Raw genomic sequence first — 20,199 nt, 5'->3', positions numbered from 1 at the left:
AAAGACACTCTGGATGATGAGAACGTGGACTCTGATGTTTGGTGTTTCTTTAGGGCCCTCAGCCATTGGTGTATCTTTGTTCCGAGCCTTTATTTTTTTTATGAAGGTCTCGTGTTTTTATAAAGTTACAGTTTTTAGTAAAAAAAAAAAAAAAAAGATTTTGTACAAGCTACTACCACTTGTGTGAAATTATCGGTGATATCGATAGCGAATTGTCACTCACACACACGTTAGGAGGAAACCCAATTCGCGACGATGTTAGCAGTACCATCGAAGGTCGAGAAAACCCCAAGACTTCTCAAATTGCATTGATGTTGGCAGTACCATCAAAGGTTGGAATTTTTAATTTAATATGATTTGGGACAATGTTGGCGGTACACTACCATCACATTGATGTCATAGTACATCAGTATTATAATATGGTAATGCTTCTTTAATTTAATATCTTTGGTTGTAAATTTATTTTATTGTTTTATGTTTTATGAAAAGACCATAAGAATATTACTGGTTGACTTTGAATTTTATGTTTTACTAGAATTCACACCTATGCTTCTATAAATTTTGCTGTATGTCTAAAGACAGTTCATTCAATCCTGTTACCAATTTTAAAATGAGAAAATTAGCTACAAGAATTGCATTTTATCTTACTTTCATTCTTTTTTTGTTAGACGGGTACGCAGCTAGTCGTCATTTGCACTATCATGCTACAAATTTGGTGTCGGATGGTGTTAGTGCTGGTGATGGTGTTCGAGAAGAACAGTCGTTTCTACATCTGAAACGAATGGATTCTTCTGAAGAGAAATGCGAACAAATGTACGGATTTTTGCCATGTTCAAGCAATCTGCCAGGTCATCTGTTTCTGATTGTGGTATATGAATACTTGTTGTATCATGGAGAATCATATGCGGGCGGCGATGGGCGGATATTTGGTGTTCTTGGCAATAACTTTTTTGGTGCAAGTGTTTTTCAGCTTCTTGATTCGCTTCCCGATTCTTTGATTCTTCTTGGTACGTATATGCGCTTATGTTCGCAGTATATTATGAAACTTTGTCTTATTTCATAATCTTCTTTCTGAAACAGGACATGTTTTTCCCCAATTCAAATAAGAGATGATGGAACTGTATAGCGTTTCTTAATAGTGTGTTAGGGAGGTCAAGTTCAAACTAAACAAGATTATACTTCTGAATAAAAAAGAGAATTGAAGCTGTAGACATGTTTTTCTTGTAATTAGTTCATATAACTGGTATTAATATTGACTGTTAGTCTGTTACGGTCTTTTCCTTGTCGATACTAGTGACCCGAATGTTTGGCGGCCATACAAGCGGTGAATTCAGAATGAAAATTCAGTGAGGTCCTCGAAAATTTTTTGCAGCTAATTATAATTTAAGAGCACTTTAGTGATTATTTAGCTAAAAAAAACTATAGATTTTTAAAATATATAATCTTATCCTTAAATTTAGTGGTGTCATACACAATTTTAAGTATACATTCTATAAAAAAATTGCACTAGTGGTTTCATAAGACCTCACTCCTTATATACTACACTCGCCACTGGGGCCATCCCTCTTTTGTCTCCATGTAGTATCCATGGTGGTTGTGGGGAAAAAACCTCCATTCCTCACATTTATATTGTTGATTGTAGCATCTGGACTTTCGAGTAAAGAAAAAGCTCAAGATTATGTCGTAACGGGTGTTGGGTTGCTAGCTGGATCCTCAATATTACTTCTCACAGTTTTATGGGGAGTATGCTTTATATGTGGCCGAACAAAGTTCTACGTAAAACCTGGTTCTAAACCAAAAAACACAGGAATGCAAATACTGACCGGTTTGTGTTTTTACATTTCTATATGATCATTATCAACCTCAAAACTACTCATTTTGAAAACATAATATCTATGTATTTTTACAGGTTCTGGTGTCTATACAGATGGGGAAACCAAGTATCATGCCAAAATTATGTTATTTTCACTGATACCTCTAGTAGTCATCTTATTACCGAGTGTATTTGGTATATCATATTCTAGTCAAGTATACAACAACGTTGTTCTTGCATCTCTCTGTGTTTCTGTCATTTGCTTACTTGCGTACTTCTTCTATCAGGTATACATTCATATCAGATCCTTTACAATAAGGCTCTAAAAAGTATGTCATATTCTTCTTTCTTGACTTAGCTTTCTTTGGCATCATCTATTGGCAGCTTTTTGATCCTCGAATTCAGAAAAGAAGACTAGAGTATGCAGAAGTTGAAAGAAAAGTGGAAATGCAAGTACCTTTTTATCAAGTGCAATCACTTATGTTGGATAGGGAAAAACATCTCATGCAAAGGAAAAAAGGGATGAAAAAAATGATGAAAAATCCTGAGGGAAACGTTGAAAAAACAATGACTGGACTAGAATTCTATGATATTTTTCAAAATTGGCTTGATGTCACAAGACAGTTGATGGATGATCCATACTCGTTGGATAAAACAGGGACGAAATACAGTCAGGTTAGGCCTTGTTTACTTTTACTTTGGACTTATAATGAATGAATATATAACTTAAATTAATGGTCATTTAAGTTTACTTTTTACTTTGGTCATGGTTGTTAATGAATATATAACTTAAATTAATGGTCATTTAAGTTTACTTTTTACTTTGGTCATGGTTGTTTCCGACTTAATGAACTTAATAGTATGGAACTTAATAAGAAGAAGTCATTAATGGGTGTTTGTTTTAACTTATTAAACAAGACATGTGTTAATAAAAAATCAAACGAGTGTGAATTTTTTAATGTAGGGCATGACCTTTCACAAATTATTATTAAGGGTTTGGCAATTTCAGTTATTCAGCAATTAAAACAAATAATAATTTGTCACTACACGACAACCGAACATAATAAGAAAAAAAACATAAACAGGCAGTGTAAAAAACATGTCTAAATAACTTTAAGTTATGAAAATATGATTTTCCATATTAAGTAATGACATTTTAAAAATTGCTAACGTAATGCTCATTTATGCGGTTGCAAAGAAACACTGATTAATCTACGACTTATCCACATTACCAATTGAAAGAACTAACATCATTAGTATACTACAATACTATTTTCATTTGTGGGTTGAGTTTTTATGTTAGTTATCCCTCAATACAGAAAGAAACAAAAAATACAATAAAAAATGCAATGTTATTCCTGCCTTGAAGTATTCACCCAAGTCGTCTTTGTCTTAGTGCGGGCGTAGCGGGGAGGGGGTTTTACCAGCCTTGCCCTCGGATTGGTCCGGGTTTCATCAAGGGCAGCAGTTGAGGGAGGGTCATGCAACTACGAGAGATGAACGCGTGGGTGGTTAAGTCCCCCTGGATGATCCCAAACTGATATCCAAAAAAATAGGCTTTCAATCTTCACTAATTATTCCAATATATGATTATTTTTTGTGTGAGTTTGTTAGCTTGCAGAATTGTTACGTGATGACAAAAATAAATTATTAGAATTATTATCCAAAATGATGGAACGGGCTTCTAAGCAGAAATTACTTAAGAAGATGGAACACGAGATATATCTGCAATATATAGGTGAAATAGAACTACTTTTGTATGCAATGGATAAGATCAATGGATATATATATATATATATATATATATATATATATATATATATATATATATATATATATATATATATATATATATATATATATATATATATATATATATATATATATATATGGGAAAAGATAAATGGATAAGCATTCTTTAGGGTATAAGAAATAAACAAAATTGTTTTTTTATATCTTTAAAATTAGAGTTAAGATTTTTTTTTTTTTTGAGGTTACTATTTATAGTTTGGATTCAGAAAAAAATATTATTTTTTACAGAAGGTTAACATACATTAAATGTATGTATGTTATTGTTAACATACATCAGATGTATGATCAATGACGAAGTTTACTAGGGGCATGAAGGGGCGCCCACCCCTCCAAATGTTTGGACAAGCAATGAGATTTGTAGCCATTTGAGTTACGAGAATTTAAACTTTTGAATTAATTAAATCGGATTTGTATGGAAAAAGATATGACTAAAATGTTAAAGGCTCATAAAATTTGCGAGTTCTCACCATTTTGGTCATATCTCTTTAATACGGATTGTTATAGTTTTATACATAGTTTATTTTTTATTGATCTCATTGATTATATTTTCAATATTTTTATATAAAGATACTAAGTAGTTGAATAAGTTTATCAAACTTAAATATATGTTTCATATTACCATATAGCTATTCACTGTTTATATATATATATATATATATATATATATATATATATATATATATATATATATATATATATATATATATATATATATATATATATATATATATATATATATATGTCTTCTAACGAACCAAATATTTATATTCTACATAATAATCATTTGATTTCTTTGATAAACTATGTTATATTCGCCTCTCAACAAAAATTTTAAACTTTGCCACTCTATATGATAACGAGCTGGTTAAAATAAATTTTAATTTTTCTGAATAATCACAATGAATATTAATTCCAGAACTTTTTTTATTTTTAAATTTGAACTATAATTTTAAAGATATAAAAATACAAAATTTGCTTATCTCCTTATTCCTAAAATGTTGTTTAGCAGTGGATCTTTCCAATATATATATATATATATATATATGTATATATATATATACATATATGTATATATATATATATATATATGTATATATATATATATATATATATATATATATATATATATATATATATATATATATATATATATATATATATATTATTTTGTTTAGCAGTGGATCTTTCCAATATATATATATATATATATATATATATATATATATATATATATATATATATATATATATATATATATATATATATATATATATATATATATATCCATGGGTTCTAACTTGGTGTTAATTTTATAGTTTCTTTGAACAGATTGATTCCGACCACAATGGATCTATTACACTGACTGAACTGAAAAAGTTCATTATGGAAGTTAACTATGACGAGATATTAATGGATGAGGAGGAAGCAGATATCATAATGAGACATTTAGACATGGATGAAGATGGAGGCATTGATAAAAAAGAATTTAAATCTGGGGTTACAAAATGGCTAAAAGAGATCGATCTTGTAGCTTCACGTAACCAGCAAAAGCAGTCACATGACAATAACCAAGTATGACATATTATAATCACAAATTCAATAATGCTTCTTTGTTCTACTGATCGATGTATTAAGATTCAGTTATTTTTCTTAATAAAAAAATTGTGTAGGAAACAGATAGGTACCAACGTGCTAAGGCAAAAGCGAAAGCAGAAGAAAAGTTTAAGGCAATAGCACTATTGATAGTCGGCATCTTTATGCTAACAGTCTTGGCTGAGCCACTGGTGGAAAGTGTTCGACAATTTTCAGAATCTGTACGGATAGAGACTTTTTATGTTTCGTTCATTTTAGTTCCGTTGGCTACAAACGCTAGAACAACTATTGCAGCTATTAGAGCTGCAAGTCAGAAGAGACATCAAACAACATCCTTAACTTTCTCTGAGGTTTATCCCGCACTTTATAATGCATTCATATTCATATATACTTAACTGGTGGGTTGAGTTGGCCTGCAGGTAACAATAATCCGGTTACACAACATACAACAGAGTAAAAAAAAAAATTTCAACATCTCAGTTACCGGTGGCGGATCTTGAATGAAATTACTAGCAGGGCTAAATCGTTTCAAAAAATTATACACGACCGAGTTCACTCATGTACATGAATAGAAGGGTGCATAAACTTCTACGGAGTATATAATTTTTTTCCTAAATTATTAGAAGAGCCCATAAATAGAATATATATATATATATATATATATATATATATATATATATATATATATATATATATATATATATATATATATATATATATATATATATATATATATATATATATTTAACCCCTACTATATAAAATCTATGGTAACAACCCAATCTTTTGGGAGGGCCTTGGCCCACCCATGCCACCTGTATGGTTCGCCACTACAGTAACGCGAACATGGAAAACTGTATCACTTAAAATGGTCACCTCTGATTTGATTATATCTTTTACGCGTAGTTGTACACAAGTATTACTAGCTAACAGATTCAAGTTTGTTAAAATGCAGATATACCACAAAGTGTTCATGAACAACATCCAGGGTTTTATAGTTCTCGTATCGGTTATATACTTTCGTGGTTTGACATGGCATTTTTCGGCCGAGGTTCTGGTTGTAGTCATCGTATGCATCATAATGGGACTTCTCGCGAGTTTTAGATCAAAGTTTCCAAACTGGACATTGCTAATCGCATTCCCTCTTTATCCACTCTCTTTGGTAGTAGTTTACTTTGTTGACGACACGTTTAGATCTGCTTGAAACTTGAACTAGAATATGCATAAAACATATTTATCCATTGTAGACTTTAATAGAATAGTATAAATAAAAACCATATATGCTCTGTTAGCATTGTATGTAGTGTAGTAGGGTAACAATAATGTTTAGATTGATATATAATTCAGTCACTTTTGTGTCACATTTCAAACTTCACTAAGAGTACAAGAGGTGTCAGATTCAAATCTTGCTAGATTTGAAAACGGTCAAATGCGCCATACTCATGCGTAAGAAATATTACAAAATACATTTAATTTATATAGCGTCAGAAATGTTACACAATATCAACACATAACTAATCGACATAAACCCAAAATATAAACAAAACGTGGCGTTGGTTATATTTGGTTATATTCAAACGGATTTGAAATGGTGGTGGTTATATTCAAACAGACTTGAAATGAAATCGAAAACCAGATCTAAAACGATATCGAAACCCAGATCTTGGACGGAGATACTGTCGACTTGGCAGGAGATGGTGAAATCAATGTCGTCGGAGTTTTTACCATTGTCCTGAAACGTGCAGTGAAACTTCCGATCGAAATGGCTTTCGAATTGCTCCGGTTGCTAAGAAACCAATCTCGAGATTGCTATGGTTACATGACTTCAGTTGTTTCTGTTTTGATTGTTTATGGATATGAAAGCCGAGGCAATAATACATGGCCGGCAAGAACATGTTTTAATTTATATTCTAGGTTTTAAGTGTTGTAAATGGGTTTACAGTACTTATAAATGGGTTTTGAGTTCTTTGTTACAATACATGTAAATGGAAAGTACCACCATGTTTGAGTTGGTTTAGTTTATTGAATTGTTTTCATTTGATTATTAGGGTTTCAAAGAATTGAGTATTTTTGTAGTCACCCGTCCTAATCCATCTGGATGAATACATTACATTTGGTTACATCGCGAGGTACTTGACCTCTATATGATATGTTTTACAAACATTGCATTCGTTTTTAAAAGACAAACTTTCATCACATCGAAGACAGGCATGCATACCATTTTAGAATATATTCAATCTATAATTGACTTAATAATAATCTTGATGAACTCAACGACTTGAATGCAACGTCTTTTGAAATATGTCATGAATGACTCCAAGTAATATCTCTAAAATGAGCAAATGTACAGCGGAAGATTTCTTTCATACCTGAGAATAAACATGCTTTAAAGTGTCAACCAAAAGGTTGATGAGTTCATTAGTTTATCATAATCGATCATTTCCATAATTTTAATAGACCACAAGATTTTCATTTCCATTTCTCATTAATATACATCCCATACATAGAGACAAAAATTATTCATATGGATTGAACACCTGGTAATCGACATTAACAAGATGCATATAGAATATCCCATCATTCCGGGACTCCCTTCGGACATGATAATTTCGAAGTACTAAAGCAGTTAAAATTCTCTGAATGGGGCTTGTTAGTGCCCATAGATCTATCTTTAGGATTCGCGTCAATTAGGGTGTCTGTTCCCTAATTCTTAGATTACCAGACTAAAAGGGGCATATTCGATTTCGATCATTCAACCATATAATGTAGTTTCGATTACTTGTGTCTATTTCGTAAAACATTTATAAAAGCAGCGCATGTATTCTCAGTCCCAAAAATATATATTGCAAAAGCATTTAAAAAGGGAGCAAATGAAACTCACTATCAAATATTTCGTAGTAAAAATATTCATACGACGATACTAAACAATGCAGGGTTGGCCTCGGATTCACGAACCTATATCATTCGTATATATATATTAAAACATATACTTGTAATATAACAAATATATATATTATTATTAGTGATATAATTTTTATATTATTAATTTATATATTTCATTATTACTATATAAAAATATAACTTTTGTTATGTTATATATATCAAATATTTTATATGTATATATTTCATTTGTTTGTTAAAATATTAATTATATTAATACTAAAATAATATTAGGTGTGATTAAAATAATGATAATGATAATACTAGTGTTAATAATAATAATAATATTAATGATTTTATTAATAATAATATTAATGATAGTTTTAATGATAATCTTATAATAATGATAATAACAGTAGTTTTTAATAAAATGAAAAATTTAGTATTTATGATAATGAAAATAATCATTTTGATAATAACACTTAATATTTAATAATCATCTTATTACTAATGATAAACTTAATAATAATACTCTTGTTAATACTAATAAGTCTAAAATGATACTAATACTAATAATAACGTTATTAATACTTAATGGTGTTACTTAATAACAAAATGATAATAATATTAGTCATAGTACTTACGTTTACATAATAATAATGGTAATACATATATTAGTCGCTAATAATAATATTAATAATAATATTCTGTTTTTCGAATACACAAAACACGCCTTAACCAACCAATCTATTCTGTTTTTCTGTAATATATTCTTTATTTTTTTTATGTACTTCTGTTTCGGTTTCATTTCCTTTTTCACCCAACATCAACATGATCATCACGTATCAGCATCTCTTTCGGCCCATAGGAAGTTCCCAGGCCCAACAAACAGAAAAATACGACCCAAGTGATTTGCAAAACCCAATTAAAATTGTGGAATCTCTTTTGTGAGTTCTGTGGGGAGACGGCCTCGAAAAGAAAACAGAAACAACAGCTGGATTCCATCGACAGTTTTATATAGCAGCCTTTATTGTCTTATTTATAGTATTATATCATTATAGACTTTATTATTAAATGGAAGATAGTGGGTGTCGGTTGCAACCCATGTACATTAACAAAAAAAAAAAAAATCACCTTCAACCATATGACAAGTGGTTTTGTATTTCGAATACCATTATTTTGTTCAGCAAGTAAGATATGTTTGATTGGGACTGCTCGATAGAAAAATCATTGCAGCGACGATATGAAGTTGTAGGTTCAATGAAGCAACGGTCCTATGTTGTGGGTTTCATGGTTTTGTTTTTGGCTTGATTAAACAGAAAAATTGTTTTCGATTTGATGTAGGTGATGAAAGTGGTCGATGGCTGTCTTATCACACATCAATAGTGAAAACAGAAGATGAAGGCTCGATAGTTTGTGGTTTCAACGAAGAAGAAGAAGGTGGTGCTAGGTGGTGGTGCTCCGGTGATGGTGGAAGGGGTGGCTAAATGGATTTCGCGTAACAGTACAATAACAAGGTTTTGGAGTAGAATGGTTCGATTTGGTTGGGTTGTGGTCATCGAGACTGAAAGGATCCGAAACTAATCATCCGGACGATGTCCATATTGATTACAAACGAATTACAACAGTTGATAACATCGCGAGGTACTTGACCTCTATATGATACATTTTACAAACGTTGCATTTATTCTTAAAAGGCAATCTATCTTTACATAAAAAAATTAATAAACTCGTCAAACATTTTCCTTTATTTAAACAACCTTAAATGATTATTTTTCTAAAAATACTTATACTTTGAATTAAATCATGAAATTTTTATGTGTTATCATATTCATAGTAAAAATCATTTTTCCAGAACATAAACCTCCAACTCAAAGTTTAAGATAGTTTTTAATTATCCAACCCAAAACAGTCCCCGGTGGCACTCCGACGTCGTAAAAACAGTTTTTAAGATATTCTTTGAAAAAACAAATTATACCTTGTTAAATTAGCATATATTTAAGTTATATTACAGGTCTTGAAGTATTTTAAAAGTTAAGTTAGAAGGATCTATTTAGTTTGCAAACAAGTTTGAAAACATTCAAACTATGTTCTTGTTGTTAAACTTTTATACCACAAAATAAGATAGCTATATATATATGAATCGAATAAGGTTATGAACATAGATACTACCTCAAGTTCCTTGGACAAGGTTGCTGTAAAAGAGGAGTAAGAAGCTAGAATCAAAAGGGTGATGGAAGTGGATGAAAGATTGGAAGCAATTTAAGACATAAACTTGAATTGAAAGTTGTATTTTTGTAGTGTTTTTGTTGATCTTTTTATGGTGGTGTTTAAGGTGATTCTTGAGAGGATTTTTGCTGGAGTTCTTAGAGAGACATGAGGCTAGTAAGTGTATGTGTTTAGCTAGAGAAATGATGTTCCAAAAATTGAAAATGGATGCATGTATTTATGGTGGTGTAAAAGGTGTATAAATTTGTAATTTTGTGAAAAGATCTTTTAATCATGTGAAATTGTCATACTAAATAACAAAAGTAGTTACCTTATACATAAGGCATGAACAAGGGCTGGTTGGTGGTGATTTGATGTGTATATACCAATAGTAAATACGTATAGAAGCTAGGTATGATACGAGTACATATACTCTAGATATACGTATAGAAATCTTGTGAAAAATGGAATGAGGATTCAAATATAGCTATCTTTTGTGAATATACTTATATTGTTTTATGTATTTAAGTCTTTAAAAGTGATTAAATACATTATATATACGATATATGTATAAACATTATAGGTCGTAAGTATTTATGTCAAATAACGTTACGTATAGTTATCGTTTTGAAAGCTTAAGTTAGTAGTTTCAAAATATACTTATAACTTATTGTTATTAATACAAAATGAGATATTTAAACATCCTTAAATCATGTTAAATATGTATATATACATATATATACACAAACGTATAATTAACATATATTGTATAGTTCGTGATATCATCGGTCAAACTAGACGGTTAAACGTTATGTAAAACTCTTTTCAAAATCATAAATCTCAACAATTTAGATTGCTTATCATGTTGGTAAGTTTTAATTTATATAAATATTAATCTTATAAGTGTAAAACGATCGGAAAAATCCGGGTCGTTACAGTACCCACCCGTTAAAGAAATTTCGTCCCGAAATTTGGTAGAGGTTGTCATAAATAACAATAGGAATGTTTTCATGACAAATATGAGGTAATAATGAAATTTTATCATTATTGAAAGATTTAGATAAAACGATTTGGTTATGTGAGACGCACGAGCGAAGCTATCACAAAAGAGTGAAATGAGTAAATATAGAATTGTTGTAACCGATGACGTGATTATGATCGATTTCCGGGATTTAAGGGTTTTAAAGAAAATCTTATGTAATAAGATTTAGTTTTGCGGCGATCAGGATCTTCTTTGATTTAACGCGGCAATCTGTTTTGATTTCTTTGTCGAATATTTCACTATAAATTTACCTCCTTCCCTTTCTTTCTTCCCACATCTTCTATTCTTTCTCTTTAGTTCCTACTTTAAGACATTCGCTAATATGCTCCATCCCATTCTAACCCTTGTTATATTTCTAACTTTCATATCTTTCATTCTTCTTTTTCATCTATCACCAGAAGAATCTATTCTCTTTTATCCTTTCCTTGGAATTATAATGTTTTTAATTCTCCCGTGTCTCTACGTCGCCATACGTATTGATATACACGGTTTGTAGTTTCTGGGTGGTTATTGGGTTTGATATCTTTCCTTATATTTCAATGCTCCTGCTTCTGTTTTCCATAATCATTGTCATCCATAGTTAATACTCTCTTCTATTTGCTGTGATCTATACCCCACTTTCTATTTTGGGACTTTGTCCCTTCGTTTCTTCTTCTCGTCCTTGAGTCAAGCGATCAATAGTTCGAAATTCGTAGGTATAAAATTCGGAATGAACATAGCTAATGCTCTAAGAAAGGAATGGTAATGGCACGATTTTGATTTGTCAAATTACCAGAATATCCAGGAAAATAGAACTATCAAGATGATTTGTTCTTAATACGTTTCGGAATTGGATAGAATGTAAAAGCCATGTAACATGGCACATGATGACGGTACTGTGAATCATCACATTCCATTAGAAACTTAACATGACTTACTGTAATATAATGAAGTTGATCAAGTTTCATTATATTATACTAATTCATGCATCAGTTCCCAACACTGCTTCAGAACATTCCTATTTTAAACTTGAAGGATTTAGAAACTAACACAGTTTCCTTTATATTGTAACGCAGATATTACAGAGAGATAAATGATTTCAGATAAGGATAGTGGTGAAAATATCTTCAGAAATATTGAGGATATTTATAATGAAAGATATGATAATATCTTGGAATTTCTAATGTCGAAGGATGATGATGAAGATTGACCCGTAAGAGTTTAGATTCAGAAGCAAGGTGTTTGCTATAGAATCGTCATAATTCTTTATGTACAAGTTTAGTCCTTGTAACTTGTTCAGAGTCTCCTTCATGGTTTGCTCAATCCGGTTTTCAGTACCAATTTTCTATCGAGCGTTCCTAACACTTCCTTCTTTTATCATCAACTTTTGGTCATTAAGACCTTCTACAACATGCTGCTTTGTCAGTATTTTCAAAGTTATCGGATCTGGGTCATTGGTTATCAAACCAAGATGGTTTAAGGAGAATTGTATTTTTAGATGATTAAACGCTGATGGTAATATGATGGAATATAAAAGGTTCTCCGGTAACGATGGCGAAAGTACAACGTATATATATATCGAGATTGTAATAAGAGTAGTCTTACTGAGATATCGAAGTGGAACTGTGACAAAATTAGTTAATTGAAAAGGAATCGCGTGATTGTTTTTGCTAATGGATGACAAGGAATTCGATGCGGATACGTTTTAACTATAACTTCGAGTTCGAAAATTTTCAGGTGCATAATTGTATGCATAAATCTATCTTCCGTAGACGAGGTGCGGCTGGTTCAACTTCTCGATCGAGATGTTTTCAAGAATCATGAAAAGTTATGAATGCGAATTGTAATCGTCAAGATACAAATGAGGTTTAAGATAAAATCAAGTGGCAAACTTGAAGAATTGTTTAGTTTCATATGTTACAATCAACATTTTAATTCATTTTAATTGTCCAATGTTTTCTTCTTTATGCCACTTGTTGGATTCTGGTAGGTCAAAATCCGAATATGAAATTTGATTGAAAATGGTTATTCTGGGGTGAGCGGATACGAATATCGGTGGTTGTAAGTTAGATAATAGATAACCGTTGAATCAGATTCAATAATGTACAATATAACTTATTAATGTGAATTCTAAATATTCCTCGGGTACTACCCACCCGTTAAAATATTTTCATCATTAATAGTTTGTACGAAGGAATTTTTAATTACTATCTTTACGAAAATATACTTGCATATATATTTTCTTCAGAGATAATCATAGATTTAATGAGTCAATAAGATATTAAACTCATTTGATTTATCGTTAATTCTAGATTACATAATCTCTAAGACTTTAGAAATTACATAATCGTCATACGATACGTAAAGCGAAGATAATCGATGTAGAACGATATATAGAACGAAGATCATACTCGAAGTACAGATATTGAGTCGTGTGATGTTGATATTCGAGATACAGATTGTGATGTTGAGATTTAAGGCGCGGTTGTGATTGGGGTGATAAAGGTACTGTCGGCGTTGACGATGGTAGTACGGATTATGCTGCTGGTGCTGCTGTTGATGTTTGTAACCTTCGCACCATATTCTCCAAAACCACTACCCGAGCACGGAGTTCGTTGACTTCTTCTATTATACCGGGATGATTGACGGTTGGAACGAGCGAATGAACAAGATTTGAAATATGGGATAGTATGTAATCATGACGAGATACTCTAGAAATGAGCGAGAAAATGGTGTTTCGAATAGGTTCGCCGGTAAGTGCTTCAGGTTCATCGTTAAGAGGACAATTTGGTGGATGGAATGGATCACCTTCTTCTTGCCTCCAGAAATTTAGTATATTACGAACCCATCCCCACTTCATCCAGAATAGATGATGGGAAATTGGTTGATCCATTCCGGTAACGCTGTTCTCGGAGCTCGAATGGAAATCCATATCGGCGAAGCTATCGAAGTCGGAGGAATTTGAGCTGGATGAAGAATCCATCTTGTATGGTCGGAGAAATGAATTTTTGGTTTGGAATAGATTATAGGAGTTGGGTTTGGTACTCTTCAATACATAATTTACATATGTATATATAATATCAAAATCCCATGAATTACGGAGAATCTTTGAAATACGTCAGGCAATGTCTATCGTAACAGATACGCTAGGATATGAATTTTGTCTATACACTATCGATGCACTAAATGAAGTAAGACGTGTCTAGACTTAAGAATGATAAGCAGGCAGTTCCCTAAGAATGATAAGCAGATGATTTCCGACTAGGATTGATAAGCAAAACTTTTGACAGGCAGACACGGTCAAAGTCCAGACTCACTTAATGTATCCTAACAACTACTAGTTAGACACACTAATGCAAGGCCTGGTTCGCTAAGACCAACGCTCTGATACCAACTGAAAGGATCCGAAACTAATCATCCGGACGATGTCCATATTGATTACAAACGAATTACAACAGTTGATAACATCGCGAGGTACTTGACCTCTATATGATACATTTTACAAACGTTGCATTTATTCTTAAAAGGCAATCTATCTTTACATAAAAAAATTAATAAACTCGTCAAACATTTTCCTTTATTTAAACAACCTTAAATGATTATTTTTCTAAAAATACTTATACTTTGAATTAAATCATGAAATTTTTATGTGTTATCATATTCATAGTAAAAATCATTTTTCCAGAACATAAACCTCCAACTCAAAGTTTAAGATAGTTTTTAATTATCCAACCCAAAACAGTCCCCGGTGGCACTCCGACGTCGTAAAAACAGTTTTTAAGATATTCTTTGAAAAAACAAATTATACCTTGTTAAATTAGCATATATTTAAGTTATATTACAGGTCTTGAAGTATTTTAAAAGTTAAGTTAGAAGGATCTATTTAGTTTGCAAACAAGTTTGAAAACATTCAAACTATGTTCTTGTTGTTAAACTTTTATACCACAAAATAAGATAGCTATATATATATGAATCGAATAAGGTTATGAACATAGATACTACCTCAAGTTCCTTGGACAAGGTTGCTGTAAAAGAGGAGTAAGAAGCTAGAATCAAAAGGGTGATGGAAGTGGATGAAAGATTGGAAGCAATTTAAGACATAAACTTGAATTGAAAGTTGTATTTTTGTAGTGTTTTTGTTGATCTTTTTATGGTGGTGTTTAAGGTGATTCTTGAGAGGATTTTTGCTGGAGTTCTTAGAGAGACATGAGGCTAGTAAGTGTATGTGTTTAGCTAGAGAAATGATGTTCCAAAAATTGAAAATGGATGCATGTATTTATGGTGGTGTAAAAGGTGTATAAATTTGTAATTTTGTGAAAAGATCTTTTAATCATGTGAAATTGTCATACTAAATAACAAAAGTAGTTACCTTATACATAAGGCATGAACAAGGGCTGGTTGGTGGTGATTTGATGTGTATATACCAATAGTAAATACGTATAGAAGCTAGGTATGATACGAGTACATATACTCTAGATATACGTATAGAAATCTTGTGAAAAATGGAATGAGGATTCAAATATAGCTATCTTTTGTGAATATACTTATATTGTTTTATGTATTTAAGTCTTTAAAAGTGATTAAATACATTATATATACGATATATGTATAAACATTATAGGTCGTAAGTATTTATGTCAAATAACGTTACGTATAGTTATCGTTTTGAAAGCTTAAGTTAGTAGTTTCAAAATATACTTATAACTTATTGTTATTAATACAAAATGAGATATTTAAACATCCTTAAATCATGTTAAATATGTATATATACATATATATACACAAACGTATAATTAACATATATTGTATAGTTCGTGATATCATCGGTCAAACTAGACGGTTAAACGTTATGTAAAACTCTTTTCAAAATCATAAATCTCAACAATTTAGATTGCTTATCATGTTGGTAAGTTTTAATTTATATAAATATTAATCTTATAAGTGTAAAACGATCGGAAAAATCCGGGTCGTTACACTATAGAAAGAACAAAATGGTTTAAGTTGCAAGTTTATTAAGTTGTTGATAGAAATCGAGGAAGGGAGAGAGGTGATTTGCAATGGTGTTGTAGTTGTCGAGCAGTAACCAGATACGAAAACAAGTAGAACAATTGTTGCAGTAGTAGGTTCAGCTAATGGTTAGTTGGTGTTTGAAATAAATAGAAAACAGAAAGAGATAGCAGTTTAACAGTGGTACTAACATTGCTCAAATGGTTGTTGTTTTGGGTTCAAGAACAAGGAACAACTTCTATCATTTTTCTCTCTATTTTCTGTTTTTAATTCTTGATTTGCAATAACAGATAGCAGTATATATTAAGGTTAATTAAATCATTGGGCAGTACATATGAATAGATCAATTTTTGTTTGGGTATAGATAATTGAGGTCGACTTTTGAAATCAAGGAGACAAGAAGTACCAAAATTATGTAGCAGATGAAATAATAAAAAGATGTGATGGTTACGTTCAACAGAAATTGGTATGCATTGTGAGTTGAGATTTGCCTTTAACAAGATTACAGTCAGGGAATAAATTTTAATGGTGATGTTAAACAGAATACGTACTTATTCATGTATATAACCGTATATATATATATATATATATATATATATATATATATATATATATATATATATATATATATATATATATATATATATATATCTGTATCTGTATTTATAATTGTATATATTAATCTGTGTTTTATTTATGTATATGTATGTATGTATATATGTATGTATATATATATATATATATATATAATTATATATAATTTTATTTTTAAATAATATTAATAATTATCAATGTATTAAGGATAATTATATTATTAACATTTATATTAACAAGAATACTAATATTAATAACAGTAATAATAGTTTTAATATAAAAATAATTATAATAATACCATTACTTATAATACTCAATATGATAAATTATATATATTTCAAATAAAGATACAATTAATAATTTTAATAATACCAATATTACTTACATTAATTTTACTAATAATACTAACTGTAATTATATTATAACAACTATAATTAATTTGTAATTACATTTAATATTTAATTTATTAATTTTATTTTATTATATGTTAACATCTATTGAATATTGAATATTTATATATTTGATATATATTACAATATAATAATAATTATTAATAGAATTCATATATATACATATAGATTTATAATAATATTTTATATATATTCATTTATAATAGTACTTGATTATTTTTTATTACTCAAATTATTATTTTATAATTTCAATTCTAATTGATTAAGTGTACTTTATTAATTTAAAATATTATATATACACTTATATTTATATTTATATCTATATATGTATTTACATAATTATTTACACGCAATTGTTCGTGAATCGTTGGGAATAGTCAAAGGGTAATTGGTTACATGAACACAGTTCAAAGTTTTTGAGATTTCAACATTACAGACTTTGCTTATCGTGTCAGAAATACGTAAAGATTAAGTTTAAATTTAGTCAGAAATTTCTGGGTCATCACAGTAACTAACCATTAAAGAAATTTCGTCCCGATATTTGATTAGGATGGTCATGGTTGACAATAAGTATGTTTTCCTGACTCATATAAGCTGATAAATAGAGTTTTATTACCATTGAGTAATAAGGATAAAATAATTCGATTATTTGAAGAGTACGAATGAAGCTATCACAAAAGAGTGAAATGAATAAATGTAGGTTCATCTTAACCGGTGACGTAGTCATGGATGATTTCCGAAATTCAAGGGATTTAAAGAAAGTCTTCGAAATCTAAAAGATTTGATTCTTCGGAGAATAAGGAAATTAGGATCTCTATAATTAAATACGATGATCTGCCTTGATTACTCTGTCTGATATTTCCATTATAAATTAAACTTTTTCCGTTCCATTATTTTTACCACTCCTATACTCAATCCCTAAATTCAAAAGATTATGGAAATGCTTAATTCAGTTCTGATCATTGTTCTTATTCTGACTATCACATCAATCATTCTCCTCTTCCAACTTCCACCGGAGGAATCAGTTATCTTCTACTTCGCTCTTGGGGTTATAGTGTGTTTAATTCTCCCGTGTCTTTATGTTGCGATAAACACTGATATACACGTTTTGTATTTTATGTGTTGTTATCGGGCTTTATATTCTCCCTTATATTTTGGAGTCCCAGCTTCCATATTCTATAATCATTGTCATTCACAGTTAATGCTCTCTCCTATTTGCTGCAATTTATACCCCCTTTTTATTTCGGAGCTTCATGCTTTTGTTTTCTTTTCGTAAGTAATGGTCCAGAATTTGTAGGTATAAAGTTTCAAATTATCATAATATGCAAAGTAGAAAGAAAGGTAGTAGCTCGATTTGATTTGTTAAATTACCAGAATATCCGGAAAAGACCGAATCATCAAGAAAATATTTTTTTGATATTTTTGAGGTTTAAATAGAATACAAGAGTCGTGTAACATGGCACATGATGACGTTATGGTCTGTGAATCATCATGTTTCATTAGAAACTCAGCATGACTTACTGTAATATAATCACGTTGATCAAGTGTCATTATATTATACTAACTCATGCATCAATTTCCAACACTACTTCAAAAACATTCATAGTTTAAACTCGAAAGTTTACAGAATATAGAAACTTACAGTTTCTTATATGATGTAACACTGATAACACGAAGAGATTAATGATTTCAGGTAAGAATAGTTATAAAAATATCTACAGAAATATGGAGGATATTTATAATGAAAGATACGATGATATCTTAGAATTTCTAATATCGATGGATGATGATGAAGATTTGTCCATAAAGGTTTAGAGTCAGGAGCCAGGTATTCTATAATGACTTCAAGAGACACTGAATCATTTGGATTCTTTGAAGGCAGGTTTAGTATTTGCGATTTGTTCACAGCCTCCTTCATAGTTTGCTCAATTTTTTTTTCAGTATCAAAACTTTTGAGCTTTTTCAGTATGTCGCTCTTTATTATCAAACTTTTGACTGTTTAAACAGTCTTCAGTTTTTGCTGCTTCATCAGCTTTTTCAGAACTCTGAGACCTGATTCGTAAGCTAGAGTACTTTTCAGGAATTCAGAGATTCCGAATTAAAATTCATCAGTCCAGAAGATATACGTTATATATAGATATATAACTATTAACGTAGGAAAGCTGCGAAATTCGAGAATTAATGATTAATGCTTCCCGGTGTTTGGTATGGCAACTATCATTATAAGATGTCGATTAGTACATGATAGGGTTTCAATAACTAAGTATAGCGATTTTTTGGAGAGATTTAAACCAAGGAGCAACGAGGTTGCTGGTACATCTGTTGCTAATATTGCAGAATATAAAAGGTTTTCCGATAACAAAAGCAATGGCAAACATATATATTAAAGTTATAATAAGGTTGATTCGAACGAAAAGTTGAAGTTAACTTGCTGGAGCTGTGACAAAATTGGCTAATTTGAAAAGAAATTGCAAAGTTATTTTCGGTAATAACAACGTCAAAGGAGCTAGCACAGATACGTGTTAAACGTTTAGTCAGGTTCTGAGTGTTTTTAGGTGCACAACTATATACATCAATCTTTTATTCCATAGATGAAGTGCGGTTGGTTCATCCTCTCGATTGAGGTGTTTTCAAGAATCATGAAAGGTTTGAACGCAGATTGTAATCGTCAAGAATCAAATGAGGTTTAAGATGAAATCAAGTGGAAAACTTGAAGAAATGTTTAGTTTCATATGTTATAATTAATATTTTAATTCATTTTAATTGTCCACTGTTAGTAGTCTACAGTTAGTAGTTCAATAATTCATATATATAGTTTAATATATAATATCCGAATTAATTAATACATGTCGTGACCCACT

The 20,199-nt window shown here is 30.4% G+C and overlaps 1 pseudogene; it reads left to right on the top strand.

Moving 5' to 3' along the window:
- Positions 1-610: 610 nt before the first annotated feature.
- LOC139894351 (sodium/calcium exchanger NCL2-like) lies at positions 611-6,452 on the top strand (annotated as a pseudogene).
- The last annotated feature ends 13,747 nt before the right edge of the window (positions 6,453-20,199 follow it).

This window comes from Rutidosis leptorrhynchoides, chromosome 2, assembly GCF_046630445.1.
Source record: "Rutidosis leptorrhynchoides isolate AG116_Rl617_1_P2 chromosome 2, CSIRO_AGI_Rlap_v1, whole genome shotgun sequence".
Taxonomy (NCBI): Eukaryota; Viridiplantae; Streptophyta; class Magnoliopsida; order Asterales; family Asteraceae; genus Rutidosis; species Rutidosis leptorrhynchoides.
Note: the sequence above shows the minus strand (reverse complement) of the source record. Positions and strands in the feature narration are given on the sequence as shown.